The 18,319-nt window shown below is 36.0% G+C and overlaps 1 protein-coding gene and 1 pseudogene across 1 annotated transcript in view; one reads left to right on the forward strand and one right to left on the reverse strand.

Moving 5' to 3' along the window:
* The window catches only part of FAM227B (family with sequence similarity 227 member B), a 213,718-nt gene that overhangs the window by 60,729 nt on the left and 134,670 nt on the right, over window positions 1-18,319 (forward strand). The window lies entirely within an intron of this gene.
* Window positions 5,753-5,853, reverse strand: LOC132224005 (U6 spliceosomal RNA; annotated as a pseudogene).

Raw genomic sequence — 18,319 nt, forward strand, 5'->3', positions numbered from 1 at the left:
CCTTTCCTCATTTTGCCCATATTATATGTTTATATTGATTTTTAGGAACTTTTCAGGTACACAAGAAATATTCTTACTTTTTAGCTATATTGCTAACTGGTTAATAATGTATTTTGCTAATAGGTAAGTTTAAAAATTTTTCCAGTAAATTTAAATAATGTTTTCCTTAGAATTTCAGTTTTGTGACATGTTTGTCAGGACTTACCTAATATTATGAAAATATCTATCTCAGTGTTCTCAACCTTCCTAGTGCCATGACCCTTTAATACAGTACCTCATGTTGTGGTAACCCCCAACCATAAAATTATTTTCATTGCTACTTCATAACTGTAATTTTGCTACTGTTATGAATCATAATGTAAATATCTGATATGCAGGGTGTATTGTTACAAATTGACCATAATTAAAGCATAGTGATTAATCACAAAAACAATATGTAATTATATATGTGTTTTCCGATGGTCTTAGGCGACCCCTGTGAAAGGGTCATTCGACCCCCAAAGGGGTCGCGACCCACAGATTGAGAACCGCTGATCTATCTTCTCTTTCTAGTACTTTTTATTTCCATGTTTTATTTAACATTTATTCCATCTGGAATTTATTTTGTTACAAGGAAGGTAGTTGTATTCTAGTATTTTTTTTTCTAATTGCTCATTTATTAAATAGTTCACTTACAGGCTACATGAAATATCAATTCACTTGGATATATTTGTGTATTCTCTTCTGTTCCTTGAGCTACATGCCAAATTCCTGCACCAAACTTCTCAGTTAATCTTGATTAATAAGCACTGTAAGACAAGGTTATTTCTCTCTTGTTTATACCATATCTCTAATACAAAGCATTGGCCTGGTGCTCAGGCCTCATTTCTGACTCATTAAATCAGAATCTGCCTCAGGATTTTTTTAAGCTACCCAGGATGATTTCAACATGCAGGCAAAGTTAAAACCACTAATGTCAAGGGAAATCACTTTTTAATCTTGATACAGGACAGAGGACAGAGGGACTAGCCTACTCAACCTACTCTTCCTATTCCGAAAACTATTCTTCAGTTAATTTCTGTTTCTAAAATTAATGAATTATTGCTCTTGGGATTTGTGCTGTCATTTTCCCCACTCCTATCCTCATAGATATCATCCTATCTGATTTCTATCTTTTAGTAGTTAACATGAAATTTCTTGCTTGCTGTTGCCACGAGTTTTTCCAGAACTTCATACATAGTTGTTGTTTTGAATGGAGAGGTACTTTACCATCTTGACCTAATCTTGCATATCTGTGTTTACTCCCAGTCTCATAGGTGAATAACAACTTGGCTGAACATAAAATTAAGGGGTTTGAGGTAACTCTTTATTCTGTTAAAATTTTAACTTACGGAAGGTGATAAGAATAGAATAAGGAACTTCTATACTGGTATATCCCTGATCCATCAACTGTTTAAATTTTACCCTATTTATTTTATCATTCCTTCTCTTATTTTTTCCTGTAGCATTGAAAGCTATAAATTTCTCTAAACACTGTTTTAGCAACATTGTATAATTTAGATGTGTTGTATTTTCATTATCATTTAATTTAAAATATATTCTAATTTTCAGTATAAATTCTATTTTCACCCTTGGGTTATTTGGAGATGTATTGCTTAATTTCCAAATATTTGGGGATTTTCTAGATATCTTATAGTTACTTAATTCTAATTTAAACTATACTCTATATGATTATTCTTGCTTTATGGTACAGTGCATGGCCTATCTGGATGATTTGATGTGCACTTGAGGAGAATGTACATTTTCTAGTAGTTTTATAAATCTTAATTAGATCAAGGTATTTGATAGTATTATTCAGATCTTCTGTATCAAGAGTTAGCAATTATATCCTGTGAACTGAATCTGGCCTATACACTGTTTCATGTCCTGTGAGCTAAGAATGACTTTTACATTTTTTAAGAGTTGTAAAAGAAAGAAGAATATACCACACAGACCACATGTGGTCCACAAAGACTAAAATATTGACTGTCTGTCCCATAATAGAAAAAGTTTGCTAACTCTGGTTCTATCTCCTTACTGATATTTTAATTATTTATTCTATTAATTAGTGACAAAGGATATTAAAATCTCCAACTCTAATTTGGAAGTATTTATTTCTCCACTTGATTCTTTTGATTTTTGCTTTATCTTTAAGTTATTGGGCACATACTCATTGTTATAATGTTTACCTTTAATCATTTTGAAATTTTCTGTCACATCTACGATAATTCTTCTTGTCTTGAATTCTATCTAGTCTATATATATATATATATAAAGGTAGTGACCATGTCGACCGAAACAACTGGCCGACCGAACAGCAGGCTGCGTGGGGCGACCAGGCCAGCAGGGCAGCTGTGAGGGACTACCAGGCCAGCAGGGTGGACAGTTGGGGGCAACCAGGCCTGCAGGGGGGCAGTAAGGGGCAACCAAGCCAGCAGGGGGGGCAGTTAGGGGCAACCAGGCCAGCAGGGGGGGGCAATTAGGGGCAACCAGGCCAGCAGGGGGGACAGTGGTGACCAGCACTGGTTAGGAGCCAGCAGTCCAGGATTGTGAGAGGTATGTCTGACTGCCGGTTTAGACTCTAAACTGGCAGTCGGACATCCCCTGAGGGGTCCCAGATTGGAGAGGGTGCAGGCTGAACTGAGGGACCCCCCCCCCATGCCATCATAGTTTAATATAATAGAGCCACCTCAGCTTTCTTATGCTTATGGTTTGTATGGTGTATCTTTTCCTATCATTTTACTTACAACCTATTTTTGTTTTTGTGTCTAAAGTGCATTTCTTGTAGAGAGCCTTTAGTTGTGTTTTGTTTTTTTTATTTAGTCTGACAATGTCTTCTTTTTAATTAGAGTGCTTACTTCATTTACAATCACTATAAGTATAGATTTATTTTTACCATGTTCCTTTTTTTTTCATTTTTACCTCTCCTGATTTCTGTTCTTCCATTTCCCCTTTACTATCTTCTTTCAGTTAATTAAATATTTTTGGTATTACATTTTATTTCCTCTATTACTTATTTGCCTGTATCTCTTTGTAAGTTTTGAGGTTGCCTTAATGATTACAAAATGCATCCTTAAATTATCACAATACTACTTAAAGTTAATATTGTCCAACTTCACTAGAAATATAGGAACTATATGTGGAGTAGAGTGAAAAATGGAACAAAAACTTGGGACAATTGAAGGGCTCCCTCATGTGTTTCTCTTTTCTTTGGGATTATTTTCCTATGTTTCCTGTTGTCCAACACATGAAAACCATTGTTTCATTTATTTTCTCTAAATTTTCAGTTGTTTAAGAAAGTAAATCGGTGCCTGTTACTTCATCTTAGTTAGAAGTAGAAGTGATTATAATGTATTTTTAAAATATCAAGAGAAGGTTTAAAAATAGCCTTCTAAATTTATTCACATATTTATCATTTCTGGTTCTTCATTCCTTGATATAAATTTGAATTACCATCTGTTATTTCCCTTCAGCCTGAAAAATGGCCTTTTGACAGTTTTCATAGTTTAGTTCTGCTAGCAATGAATTTTCTCAAGTTTATGTATCTAAAAATAATGTTCATTTTGCCTTACTTTTGAAGGATATTTTTGTTGGATATAAAATTATGAGCACTTTTCTTTTGCCTTTCAGCAAGATACTGTTCTGTTGTGTTCTATTTTGTATTATTTTAAGTGAGAAGTCAGACACTATTCTTGTCATTTTCACTATGTCTAGATCAGAAGCATTTTCTATAAAGGACAAAATAGTAAATATTTTAGATTATGTTGGATACACTTGGTCTCTGTCACCTAATATTTAAAAAAAAACAACTCTTTAAGAATGTATTTTAAAAAAAACACTCTTAGGTTGGAAGCTACATGGAAAATAGGTCATGAGCTAGATTGGACCTGCAGGCTGTAGTTTGTTGAATCCTAGTAGATGTAATGTGCTTTCTTCCCTCTAACTACTATTAAGATTTTTCTCTTTATTCTTGGTGTTTAGCAAGTTGTCCATGATGTGCTGATGCACTTTTTTTTGTGTTCATCCTCCTTGGGGTTTCTTAAACTTGTAGTTTGATGTTTTTCACCAAATTTGGGAATTTTTTTGCCATTATTTTTTCAAATTCTGTTCTATTTCTCTCTGGGACTCCAATTTACATGTGTTGTATTGCTTAATACTGTACACAGCTCATTGGGATTTTGTTTTGTTTGTTTTTTTAACCATTTTTTCCTCTGTGTTCTTTAGAAAACACAATTTCTACTTATTTCATTTTAAGTTCACTCATTTTTTTCCACCCATGGTTTACATTCTACTCTTAAACCCAATAAATGAATGTTTTACTTCATATATTATATTTTTCAGTTAAGAATTTTCATTTGGTCTTTTTTTATAGTTTTCATTTTTATTCTGAGGTTCTCTTCAGACCATATTTTCCTTTAAGTCTTCAAACATATTTACAGTAGCTGCTTTAAAATTATTTTCTGATAATTCCAATATTTGGATAACATTGAGATGGATTTTATTGCCTATTTTTTCTTGACTATAAGTCACAATTTCTTGTTCCTTTTCATGTCTAATAATTTCTTATGTATTCTGAGAATTTTGAATGATACTTTGAGGAGACTCTGGGTTCTGTTACATTCCACTGAACAATAGTAATTTTTGTTCAAGCAGGCAATTTCTTCAGCTGGACTCAAAGTCTTCTGCGGTGGTAAGCCACTGAAATCTCAGCACTTTAGTTATCCAGCTATTCCTTTTCACCTTTCCACCCTATTGGTCTCCCTCTACCCAATGCATGAGTAATTCAGACAACAGCCAGAAGTTTGAATAGAGCTTATACTATGCAGATTTGGTACTTGCCTTCTGCAACCCTTTTCTTTCCGTGATTTCTAAAAGTTCCTCATTTTTCAATCCTCTGGAAGTCTTAAGTGAATAATATTTCTACTTGACTCCTCAAAACGGGAATACTTCTACCTTCTGTTTGCATCCCATCTACTTATATGCCACATAGACTAGGGAGTTCTGTCAGTCAAAATGCTGTAGCTGCATGAACACAAATTGTATTTATCACAGCTTCCTTTCCTCTACAAAGGTTCGACTCCCTTCCAGTTTATGGTGGCTTTTGGCATTTTCTTATATATTCAAATTATTTTCTTTAATATTTTCAAAATTTTATAACTTTTAACTATTGGAAAGTCAGGCTGATGTACATTAAATATTTTATTTAAACATTGAGCTCATTTTCCAATTTAAATTCTCAAATCACATTTTCTCACGAAACCAGAGATGTTACTTCATTATCTTTTATTATTTAGTCTGGTAAAAAAAAAAAAAGTCTTAAACCAATCCATTTTTATTTCCTTTACAGTTAATTTTTGGAATTTTATTTTTTACTTTTGCTTTTTTTTTTTTGGTTTAGATGTTTCAAGGAATTTTTTTTTTAATAAAAAGACAATCAGTAACATTTTTATTTTGGATTGGACACTTGTTCAGTATTTTACAGATCCTCAAGTTTTGAGGTAGGTTGAATATTAGCATTGTATTTTACAACTTAAAACTCAGGCAGACGTTAGATCACTTATCGCAAATCACAGCAGGAGGCCTATCATGGTCAAGAATAACACGGTCTCTGATATTTCAAATTAATCTCTGATGCATAGATTTAATGGAGATAGCTTGCACATACTCATTTTAAAAGACCAGATGTTACAGAAATTCTACTTTGGGTTATTTTGTAATTCCTTTTTTTTCCTTTTAAAACATGGAATGCTTCACAAATTTGCGTGTTATCCTTGCACAGGGACCATGCTAATCTCTGTATTATTCTAATTTTAGTGAATGTGCCGAAGCAAGCACTATTTTGTAATACTTAAATCCATCCTACAATAATTATACATATTGTGGAATAACCTACTTGTTCCCATATCTTAAAATTGCAAAATTAACACATTACTAATTTTGTTCTTTTCTGGTTTTTGGGGGTGGGTAGAGCAGAAAGATAACCAGGGAGCTTTCCTCAGAGCATTAGGTTGTCTTTAAGTGCAGGCGCTATATTCATGGCACCATATATGATGATTTAGGGTAATAGGAAAGCAGGTATACAAATGGAGCCAAGACCAGAAAAGATGCCTGGATCTAGGATTTTTAATTGGACTTTAAAATTGAAAAATGTCACCAAAACATATCTCAATATTAGGAACAATTTCTCTAAGTTTTTGCCAGTGCCAAATGTAGTTAGAATTCCTGGATATCCCTAAGCTTCATTGTTGCAGAATTTACCAGGCAACTGGAAAATACACAACGAGTACTCAGAGATTCAGGAAAAACCCTTTATTTGCAGATGTACTAGTACAGTGACTCAGGGGAGGCAGTTTTCCAAAGCCTGAGTGATGAATATGGAGGAAGCCTTCCTTTTATATCAGGCTTCTAGACTTTTTCATGGGCTTTGCGGTCCCTCTGTGGGTTGGGATGGGGGATGTGAGATTACACCCAAAGGTCTGGCCTGGCTGGCGCCAGCGCTGACAACCCCTCTGGGAGTTGTGTATGGTTCATGGTTTATGGCCTCTGGAAAATGGGAGTGTTCAGGAAACAGGTTCTGTAAGGCAGCTTACATTAGTAGATTTCCCTTCATCAGCACAGGCCTAGTAAATGTCTTAGCTAAATATTTCAAGTGAGACAGAAACTTACATGACCAGACTGAAGATAGAGAAAAGTATCACCGTTTTAGATATTTAAGAAACAAGTGTTTTGTTTTTTTTCCTACCAGTGGAAGGTATCTCAGATGTTGAGGAAAAAAAATCTTTAGAAAAAGGCTTCTTATCCTGTTTTCACATGGTATACTATGATAGACTAAATGTCTTCTGTTGCAGCATAAAAACTGAATATATTTAGAAATCAATTAAATAAATAAATAAAAAGCCATTAACAAGCTATTCCTACACTAAATGTTACAAAACCAAGAAGAGTTTTCTATTAAGGAATGAAAACTGAGATGGCTAGATGCAAAACATCAAGTCCCTAGGAAAGACCACAGTTTTCGATATCACATTTTAGCCCTGTCAGCGGCTTACCATTCTACCAGATGCTCCGGGACTTTAGAGGCAAAAGTGACCATGAGTGAAGGGATTCTCATTAGATTCCCAACATTTCAACGCAGCTTTTGCTTTTCAAGTAAGTTTCTGCCAGTGGGATGGAGATCTGTCAAGACCTCCTCTTATGTACTTTCCCATCATATGGTAAAGTATATTTATTATTAAAAACCTTGAAAATTTGGTCCCATTTCATAGGTTTCAGATATATATCAATTTTTATGTTTATCTTCTGGTGCTGATACATATTTTTCTATTTATATTTTACAGTTTTTTTAACTCAGAGCTAGGAGATTAAAGTGGCTATGTTTATCTTGCTACCTTACACAGGGGTCTCCTTTTAGGTTTGTTTTTATTACAGTGGAACATTGGTTCTTGACCTAATTTGTTCCAGAAGACTATTCAAGAAGTGATTTGTTTGAAAGCCAAGTCATTTTTTCCCCATTAGAAATAATTTAAATTGAATTAATGCATTCCAAACCCCAATGATTTCCTGTTTTAACCTTTCTATTTATATACAGTGCATGTCTAATGTACTGTTTAATCTATAAACAAACACTTCTTTTCTTAAATTTATCGAACCACAGTCTATAAGCCTTAAACAAATTACTTTCAGCAATGTTCCAGGCGTGTCTTTTAGGAAGTCAGGATGCAGCACCTTCCCTTTTGCACATATCACTGCTTCAGAAATGCTAACTGCTTTTCATTTATCCAAATCAAAAATAGTTTCTCTACCTCTTCAGTTGCCTGTGATCATTGTTTCTTTCACATCCTTATCAGCATTAGCACTCATGATGGCCTCTTTATGTTTCAAAGTGTGTTAATTGTCCATTTTGTCAGCAAAAAAACCCCACAAAAATATTCACAGCATAATTTCCTGAGATGTTAACAACGCAGTAAACTGACTGACATTCTCTCCTTTGTTTGTGGCCTGAGAGAAACACTTTTTGTCATGCTGATGGATCAGCATGAAAGGGTTGTCAAACCCAGAACCAAAGCTTGTTCAACAACCAAGACATTTTTTTCTGTGAACAACTTGGTCAAGAACCAAATTGTTCAAGATGAGAGACATTTGGGAACTGAGATTTGACTATGTTATATTTTATTCAAACCTGCAGGATAGTATAGAGCAGTGGTTCTCAACCTTCTGGCCCTTTAAATACAGTTCCTCATGTTGTGACCAACCATAAAATTATTTTCGTTGCTACTTCATAACTTTCTGATGTTGCTACTGTTATGAATCATAATGTAAATATTTGATATGCAGGATGATCTTAGGCAACCCCTGTGAAAGGGTCGTTCGACCGCCAAAGGGGTCACGACCCACAGGTTGAGAACTGCTGGTATAGAGAATATTTCTCACATGTAACAACTGTTTGCATTTTGCCACACTTCCTTGTCAGGCCTTTTATTTACAGCTCTTTTGTCCCATCCCTAAGTTAGTCCCCCCATTCCCAGAGGTAATGACTATATTAAAGTTTGTGGGCATTCTTTTTTTCTATACCATATAATATTGTTTTTAAGTTTTTTACATAAATAACATATGAAATTGTTTTACATTTTAATATTCACCTATAATCAATATTCAATAATTTAAAATAATCATATGTAATCTAAAATGAAGAATTTTTCTAGGTGGTACACTAATATGCTTGAAATAAATTTAATACTGTACTTATAAAGATCAGTTTTATTTGAAAAAACATAGGAATTATATTTGCTTCTAATACATTTGATTTTTATATTAATGGAAAAATTTTATAAAATGTATCATATTTTATTTACACAAATATTTTAAAAATATTTTCTATTTGATTCAAAAACATGACTAGATTTTTCTTTTTTTTCCCCCTTTTTTTTTTTTTTTTTTTTTTTTTTTTTGATGAGATCACCTAAGTCTGGAGGGCAGGTTAGAGGTTTAATGAGTATTTCTTTTCATATGCTGCTCATAATTAAATTTTAATAATTTAGGTTTAACTTGGAGAAATCCTCAGTTTAAAGCATACTCTTGATAAAATGTGTTAACTTAATAAAACCTCATTAGTAACATTCCTATGTGGCAGGTCAGTTTATTGTCATTTATAAAATGAAACAACTGAAGCATAATATAATTTAGTAACTTGTCTAAGTTCACATAACTGGTAAGTGTTGGATATGAATTCAAAGCCAGCAAATTCTGTCCTTAGAGTCTGAACTCTGAACCACTTCTCATACTGCTTGCCTCTCAGTCATTTAATTTTATAGGCTTGTAAGTATTTAAGGCTTAAATTTTTCAACATAGGATGAGTTGCAACTTATGAGAATTACCATAGCCTCAGTCCTTCACTCATGACTAATGTGAGTTTTCAGATCCTTTCCTGGGATCAAACTTTAATAGGTGAGACTGAAGGAGGAAGGATGTTAGTGGAAGTGCCAAAAAGGGAGAAGACTGGGGGTGAAGGGTGGGGGAACTCACTGGTTTCCTAATTTTATATATGGAGTCCTCTAGTGAGCAATGTTTAGAGAATTGAAAAAACCTACACTCTGAGTCTAAAGTGGTCCAGAGGCACAGTGACAGCAAAAGGGTTGGAATTTCTAAACCTCTTAAAGAAACTAAGCCTCATTGGGAAAGCACAGGTCTGCTACACACCATCTTTTTTGGTAGGGAAACTAAAAGGGCAGTTACACCATTTCAAAAAGGCAAGGATTACTTACTGAGGTTTTTGCTGTAAACTTCTGCTTAAATTATTTGTGACTACTGGGAAATGACAGATTTTCAATACTTAAAGACTTCCCTGATAAGTCAGTGGTGATATTAACAAATATGAATTTTTGATATTGTATAAAGTGTGTCAAAATTTAGATCTGCATAACTCCTTGGACCAATATTTTCCAAATGACCAATGACTTATATTAAAAATAATTATACATAGATTTTAAAAAGTGTGACAGCTTAATGAACTTTAATGTAATAGAGTACACAAAGCACACCAATGTGGTTTTAAATTCCACAATGCTACCCACCTTTAAGAAACTACAACTTCTCAAGTTCTTGGGTAGCATAAAGAATATTCATAATTGCCCTAACTGGTTTGGCTCAGTGGATAGAGCGTCAGCCTGCAGACTGAAGGGTCCCAGGTTCGATTCCAGTCAAGGGCATGTACCTGGGTTGAGGGCACATCCCTGGCAGGGCGTGTGCAGAAGGCAGCTGATTGATGATGTTTCTCTCTCATTGATGTTTCTAACTCTCTATCCCTCTCCCTTCCTCTCTGTAAAAAATCAATAAAACATATTTTTTAAAAAGAATATTCATAATTATATGAAAAAGTTATTAAAATATTTCTTTTTCCAACTATTTGTATTTTACTGGATTTTTGTTATATACTTCAAAATATAAAAATACTTTAAAATCATATCATAATAGAAGTAGATATTGGAATGCGGCTGTTTCTACTTTCAGATGTTAGAATTTTTTTAATGGGAAACTAAGTTATTCCTCTGAAAATTTCTTCTTGAAAGTAGTTCTTTTTTAAAAAAGATGCCATTTATGTGAACATGAAATGGATTTATTACTGTTCTTTTTAATGAACTAATAAATAACCGCTTAAGAAATACTAATAGATACAAAAACCAAATGAACAAACATTCTTTAGTGTCTTCAACTGTTCTTAAGATATTCAGTCCTTGAGGTTGAAAAGTTTGGGGACCACTAGCCTATAGGAAATTGCTGTGACTGGGCTTGGCCCCTGGCATCTGAGCACTCCCATATCCAGGTTAACAGTTTTACAGTTTCTTTGTGGCTTATCCCCAAGCTGTACTCAATCATCATTGTGGAGGATGCCCCACATGTAAGACTCAGATAAATTTACTCAGGATATAAATATATTTTAATTTGGAGACTTTTCTACAGATTCTAATATTTCCTTGGGTCTGATATATTTAACTTGCACATAAAAGACTTGAATGTCCTTGAATGTGTCATAAAACCCTTCATAGCCTTATTTTTCCACCTGAAAAAAAAGGTGATTAGAATAAATTATTTCTATATTCCCTTTTACAACATTTTGTTTACTCTATACCAGTGATGGCGAACCTATGACACATGAACTCATCTTTTTGGTTGATTTGTCTTTGTTAAATGGCATTTAAATATATAAAATAATATCAAAAATATAAGTCTTTGTTTTACTATGGTTGCAAATATCAAAAAATTTCTATATGTGACACGGCACCAGAGTTAAGTTAGGGTTTTTCAAAATGCTGACACGCCGAGCTCAAAAGGTTCGCCATCACTGCTCTATACCTTATATCCATAGGTGCTGATAATCTTCCAAAGTGATTGTTGACTATTGAAATGGAATTAGTAATAGAAACTAGTGGCTTACATTGATTATTTTAGCATTTTTACCTCTCCATAGTTTTCTCCTTCTCTCTGCCTTTGTGTGTATCAGTACCTTAATTTGTGTGCTGTAGGAATGCCAAGGCAGATCAAGAGCAAAACAGGGTAAAACATAAGCATTTACATGCATGTGTGCATCTATGGCTTTCAAGGAATAAAATCACTTGTGCTCCATGTATCCTGGTGTCTCAGAACTGCCGCTTCTAATCCAAAACATATTTAAAACATTGTTTTTTCTTCTTGACATCTGAGGTGCTTACTGTCATGTGGGTTAACTTTTCTACAGAATTTTAAACTAAGAGAATTTTCTTTTTTTGTTTTCAATGAAGTAAATAGACAGCTGATAGTTAAAATTTGCCTTCCAAACAAAGAGGCATACCTCCACTTTCAGGAGAGGGATGTAAGCAGTTATAGAATCCGGTATCTGGAATGACACAGGATTTACAAGCCAGCTCCCCTTAACCAGTGAATTGTTAGATTACTTACAAGACTAAAGTTTTAATGTTCATTCTTCTTATAATGGTACAACACCATATAACCTTTTAAACTAAGATGAGGATCATTTTAAAAAAAATTTTTATACCTGTCCCCTAATTTTTAAACCCAATTTTCCCTCTTTATCTAGACTTTAAGGTTAAAAAATTAACTCCATGATTTTTAATGAACTGTAGTTTAAACTGCAAGCAAATTAAAAAATCTTTACACTCAGTTAACATGTAGCTTTTAAGTACCTTATGTGCAAATTACTTCACATGGTACTGTGGGGAGATGAAAATAAAAAAGAAAGGTAGTAATTACTCATACGCAGTACACGTTGCTATTCAGCAAATGATGTGTTCCAAAAATACTTAAAGTATTAGCCAGATGGATGAGCTAGTTAAACTTTAATTTGCACCTCTGTCATTTTTCAGAGACTCTTCACTCTTCACTGTCACCAATGCTTAGAGACATTTAAAAAACAACCCTTAAAACTTGGAAATAAGGTAGCTCTCTGAAAATTAAGCCAGTAAAAGCTTGACATTGTGCTTTTCATTATACATCACTGAAAGAAAACCAAGAAGATTGCATGGTAAAGAGTGAGGAAACTCCCAAGACACTAATAAGATGGCCAGAGATATAAACTCCCAATGTGGTACTAATTTAATACGTTGTATTATTGTATTGTTGTTGGTTGTATTTTATATTATATGGAGAAAGATTGTATGAACACAAGTTGGGAAAACAACATGTGGCATAGGATAGAGGAAGCACAAAGAAACAGGAACTGGCATTGTTTTTACAGAACTATCCAGATTTGATCATTGTGAATTAGGTTTCATAATAATTTGATTAATATGTCTTTTAAAGCCATTTTAGCTCTCTGTGCTTTAATGTCATGCTCACCAAGCAACTTTCTAATTACTCATTTAGCTTTTAAGATAATTTCCCATGGTCTGCCATAGGGTGACCTGCAAATCCCTGCCCCAGATATGTTGGTCATTAATTGGTAGCAGTGGTCAGATGTGCTGGATGGCATGAAAAAGCAATGGTTTTTCATTGTATTATAAAATGCTTTAATATCATCTATTGAGTGACATGGAAATACTTCTGAGAGAATCACTAGTTTGAACAAAACATCTGCATTTGTTTCAATATTGACATAATGCTTTGTAGCTATGTATGCTCATTATTCTGTTCCTGAACTGGAATTCATTTATCCATTTGTTCACTGAATATTTACTGAGGGCTTACTTACTATGTGCCAGAGACTGTTAAAGACGCATTGGGATATGTAAGTGAACAAAACATGTAAGGTCCTTTCCTTGTAAAACTTATGGCCTGGTGATGAGATAAACACAATGGACTGAGGAAACTTTAAGGTTTGTTGTTGAGCAGTGAGAAGATTGGACAGGTAAGGTAAGAGCCAATTGTATGACAGCTTTGGATGCTATTTTAAGGAATTTTCTAGTACTCTCTCATTCTTTCTGATTCTTTGCTCTGTGGGAAACAGTCATGCTATGGGGAGGCCCATCATGGGGAAGTGGTGTTGTGAGCCAACAACCAGTGAGAATCTAAGGTTGGATCCCTCTCCAGGTTGGGCGTAGAGATAATAGATGACTGCAAGCCTGGCCAACACCTTGATGCAGCCTTATAAGAGTTTCTAACTAGAAACACATTGTGAAACAATGCACAGCTCCCGGAGCCCATAAACTATGAGATAATAAATATCTGCTATTTAAGTCACTAATTTTTAAGATAATGTGTTATATAACCATAGATAACTAAGACATGGCTGGGTTGGTCAAGAGAGAGGTCTGTCATCTTCAAGCTAAATATTATTATTCATCTCAATTTTTATTATTAGAATATAAGTTCTGGTGATAGGAAAGAAAATAAATTTGATATGAGGATTTAGAAACTGAAACCACAAAATAATCAGAAAGTAAAATAAATATATATGAGCCATCTTCTCAGCTGAGAGGAAATACAGGTATTGTGGGGAAAAGACTAGGACTTCATTATTTCTTGCTTCCTCAACTCAAAATAAATCAATTTCCTTGATACACCATTCAAAGTTAGAGGAGCACATGTGAGCCTAAAGGGAACATCACCATCATTGAAAGCAGCAGTTTCATTGAATATAGAAGTAAAATACAGTAGCCTAACAAAAATGCTGAAAGAGTTAGAAATAAAGTTTTATGAACTATTTCATATTAGGATAATGCATTAAGAGCTCTAACCACAGAGCCAATTGATAATATTTTCTAAAACTCTATTTTGGGGTCATCATGGAAATGGTTAAGGCTGATAATCATCTGGTGCCCACAAGTAAGTCACAGTGCCCTGTATCTATTCTGATAGATCAATGATATATTCTGATTGACCAGTAACCACTCATACTGGTCGTTACATTTTTAATATCACTCTTATCCAGAGTGAATTTTAGATAACTTTTGGGTTTTCTTTTGCCATGTATCACCTGTGTGTAAAGTTGGACTATGATAAGGTACAGGATCTCTTGTGACTTATTCATGCCCAAGTATATGGCAATAGGGTAGTGGTGTAAATGAAGCCATTATGATAAAATTTGTACATCTTTCTGGTGGATCACTTTTACTCACTGGTGTCGCTTTCATATTAAAGCACAAACAAATGTATTATGGAGTAAAATGCAAAAATTACATGAGTCTTTTTGTGTCTTTGGTGAGTGACCTTAGACTCTCATTCTCTGCCTCTATTATTGGCATTTCAGTAGAAAATTGGAAGAGGCACTGATGGAAACTAAGAATTCATCTCCAGAACTCTTCTATCAAGTTTAGTTTATTACCAACTCAAAGGCTGATATCTTATAGCTTTTTCATGTGAAAATGTTTTACTTCACTAACTGCATTGAAAGTATCTTCTGTATTAACTTCTTTTGCTAACAATTTATATTCTTTTAGTTTTTTTCCTTCCTAATTATTGGAAACCTATGTATTTAACCACCATTCTTTTCAAGGACCATCTTAAGAAAAGATTACTCTGTTTATATGGATATTTTGCACAGTGCTCTCCATTTGTAAACAAAGGGGTACATGTAAGAGTTGACTAGGAATTAGGATGAGAAATTGCATTATTTCTTTCATCCTTTTGATTGAGATCACAGTATAGACTAATTAATTATATATGAAGTGAATTGCCAAAACACAAGTCATGCATATATATGTACATTCAAATATAAATATTATGTCTCGATAGTATTTTTTTAATGAGACCACTAATAATCCTAATAGTCTAAGAGTAGGAGGCACATGCTAAGTGCTCTAGACTCTTGTGACAGCTCTCTACCTAACCAGGTACGTGACTTTGGATGTATCATAATCTTAATTTCCTGGTCTGCAGATAAATAGGAGGGACTAAGGCCCTTTATAGTTGTAAGAGTCTAGAATTCTAAGCATATGTAACTAGTACAGATATTCTAAAATTTTCATGATAGATGTAAAAAAGGAGGCAACAAAGAGTTAAAAGTATTTCTAGAAATGCTCCCAGATTGGAATTACTGCTAAAAGTTGGTTTGCTTAATTCAGCTTTGCTGTGTAATTTGATTGTAACTATAACTTCATAGACAAAGAGTATCTGACCCTAACAAGCTTGTATCATACACACACACACACACACACATATATATTTCTGCTTACATTTCCATATAATCATGTTTCACCCTAACTTTTACAAATGAAGTAAAATTAGTCTCATTATGAATTTTTTTGATATTCAAACATTAAATCAATTCATATAAAATTTGAGTATGGACAGATATTCTGCTAGGTCCTAAGAAAATAAATATGAAAAACATAGGTCATCTTCTGCCCTCACATGTTCACAAGACTCCAGAAGCTGATCTAGGAACCTAGACTAGTAAGGCCCTTGAGTCAGATAACAGTTAAAAATATCATTCTTGGCCTGGCCACGGTGGCTCAGTGGTTGAGCGTCAACCGATGGACCAGGTCACTGTTCAATTCCTGGTCAGGGCACATGCAAGGGGCGTGCAGGAGGCAGCCAATCGATGATTCTCTGCCATCAATGTTTCTGTTTCTCCTTCTCTCTTTCTTTCTGAAATCAATTTAAAAAATTCTTTTAAGAAAAAATTATTCTTGGCATCTCCCCAGAGTAGATCTTAGAAAGGGTAGCTTTTTAGCTTCCCGCAGTCTCATTAGACAGGTAAACCACAAGAAAACCAATTGAATTTGTTGTTTCTGTTTATTTAGCTGTTTCATATAACTCTCACCTATAAATGTATTACCATATCCTATCTAATAATAGACAAACAGGTAATTAACCATACCTCCACTACGCTTCCCATTGGCTAATCAGCAGGATATGCAAATTAACTGCCAACAAAGATGGCGGCCAGCAGCCACGCAGCTGAAGTGAACATGAGGCTTGCTTGCTCCAGTGATGGAGGAAGCCAAGGTTCCCCGCCTGCCGCGGCCCAGCTCTGAGCTCCGGATGCAACAATGCTGCAATTACAGAAGCTAAACAAACCCCAGATACCTGCTTTCTACCGGCAGCAGGCTCAGAGCTTAGAGCGCCAGTGATGGCAACAGAGTTTCAATTATAGAAGCTAAACAAACCCAGATACCTGCTTTCAGCCAGCCACTGCCTCAGAGCTGGAGCCGACTCTCAGCTCCAGTGATAGCCATAGAAGGTAAATAAATCCCAGAATTAAAAAAAAATAAAAAAAAAAGAGGCTGGGAGCTTCAGTCGCCTGCCAGCCTGAAAACGGCCCTCAGCCCCTCACCCAGGCTGGCCAGGCAGCCAAGCGGGACCCCCCACCCTAATCCAGGACACCCTTCAGAGCAAACCAGCCAGCCCCCTCCTGTGCACCAGGCCTCTATCCTATATAGTAAAAGGGTAATATGCAAACTAACCCTAACAGCAGAAAGACTGGGAATGACTGGTCACTATGACACACACTGACCACCAGGGGGCAGATGCTCAATGCAGGAGCTGCCCTCTGGTGGTCAGTACATTCTCACAGGGGGGAGCTCTGCTCAGCCACAAGCCAGGCTGATGGCTGCCAGTACAGCAGTGGTGGTGGGAGCCTCTCCTGCCTCCTCAGCAGCGCTAAGGATGTCCGACTGCAGCTTAGGTCTGTTCCCCACTGGCAAGTGGACATCCCCCGAAGGTTTCTGGGCTGCCAGAGGGATGTCTGATTGCCATCTTAGGCCTAATCCCCCGGGGAGCAGGCCTAAGCCAGCAAGTGGTCACCCCCGAGGGGTCCCAGACTGCGAAAGGGCACAGGCCGGGCTGAGGGACCCCCTACCCCCCGAGTGCACAAATTTTTGTGCACTGGGCCTCTAGTCTATATATATAAAAAGCCAGCAACCAGAACGCCGTAATGACCAGAACGACCAGTTGCTATGATGCCCACTGCAGCCAGTGAACCAGCCCGATTGGGGGAGTGGGGCCAGCCAGTCAACCTCCCACAGCCACCCCCCCCAAGCTGACCCTATTCCTGATCATGCTCTCCCACCCCGATCGAGGGCAGGCTGGCTGGCCAACCACCTGCGGCCCCTCTCCCTGGCCAGCCCCACCTTCAATGGGCCCCCACCACCTGATCGGCCTGTGGCCCTTCCCCCCAGCCAAAACAGCCCCCAATTGGCTTCCCACACACCAATCGGGGATCGGGCCAGCCAGCTCACCACCCATAGCCCCTCTGCAGGCCATCCCCACCCCCAATTGGCACCCCCACTCCAATCAGGGGTGAGGTCCATGGGCCAATTGCCCACACTCCTCCCCTGGATTAGGGCAGGCCGGCTGGCCAACCTCCCGCTGTCTCCTCCTCCCAACAGGCCCGGCCCCAATTTGCCCTTATTGAATCCGGTCAGCCTGACCCCACCCATGCATGAATTTGTGCACTGGGCCTCAAGTAACATTTATATAAAACAAAGGAACTTGAATGAAAAATATTTTGAAATTAAAACCACCATGGTGAGAATGTCAATAGTATAATTTAGATAACTTTTGACTTCCTATTAATGAATATATCAGGTGCCAATGGAAGAGTTATGAGTGGAGATTTGTTTTCTGATAAATCCATTATCTGTAGCCTGATTTTAAACCTTTATGAAATTCTGGGCCTCAATATCCTATTTTGGGCATTGTACTCTTGCCATCTAACAGGGAAACCACTTTTAATGCTGCCATACTCCAAATGTCCAGATTTCTAGAGATTAGAAAAATTACTAACTTTAAATATGCATGTTTTTAAAATATGGTATTTTCTACTGATAAACTCAAATATAGTCTAACTTTAAAATTATGTGAGTTCTTTTAACTTATACGATTCAATTTAATTGACAAGAGTATGTGGCAAAACATATTTCACATTTTT

Source organism: Myotis daubentonii, chromosome 1 (assembly GCF_963259705.1).
Source record: "Myotis daubentonii chromosome 1, mMyoDau2.1, whole genome shotgun sequence".
NCBI classification, from domain to species: domain Eukaryota; kingdom Metazoa; phylum Chordata; class Mammalia; order Chiroptera; family Vespertilionidae; genus Myotis; species Myotis daubentonii.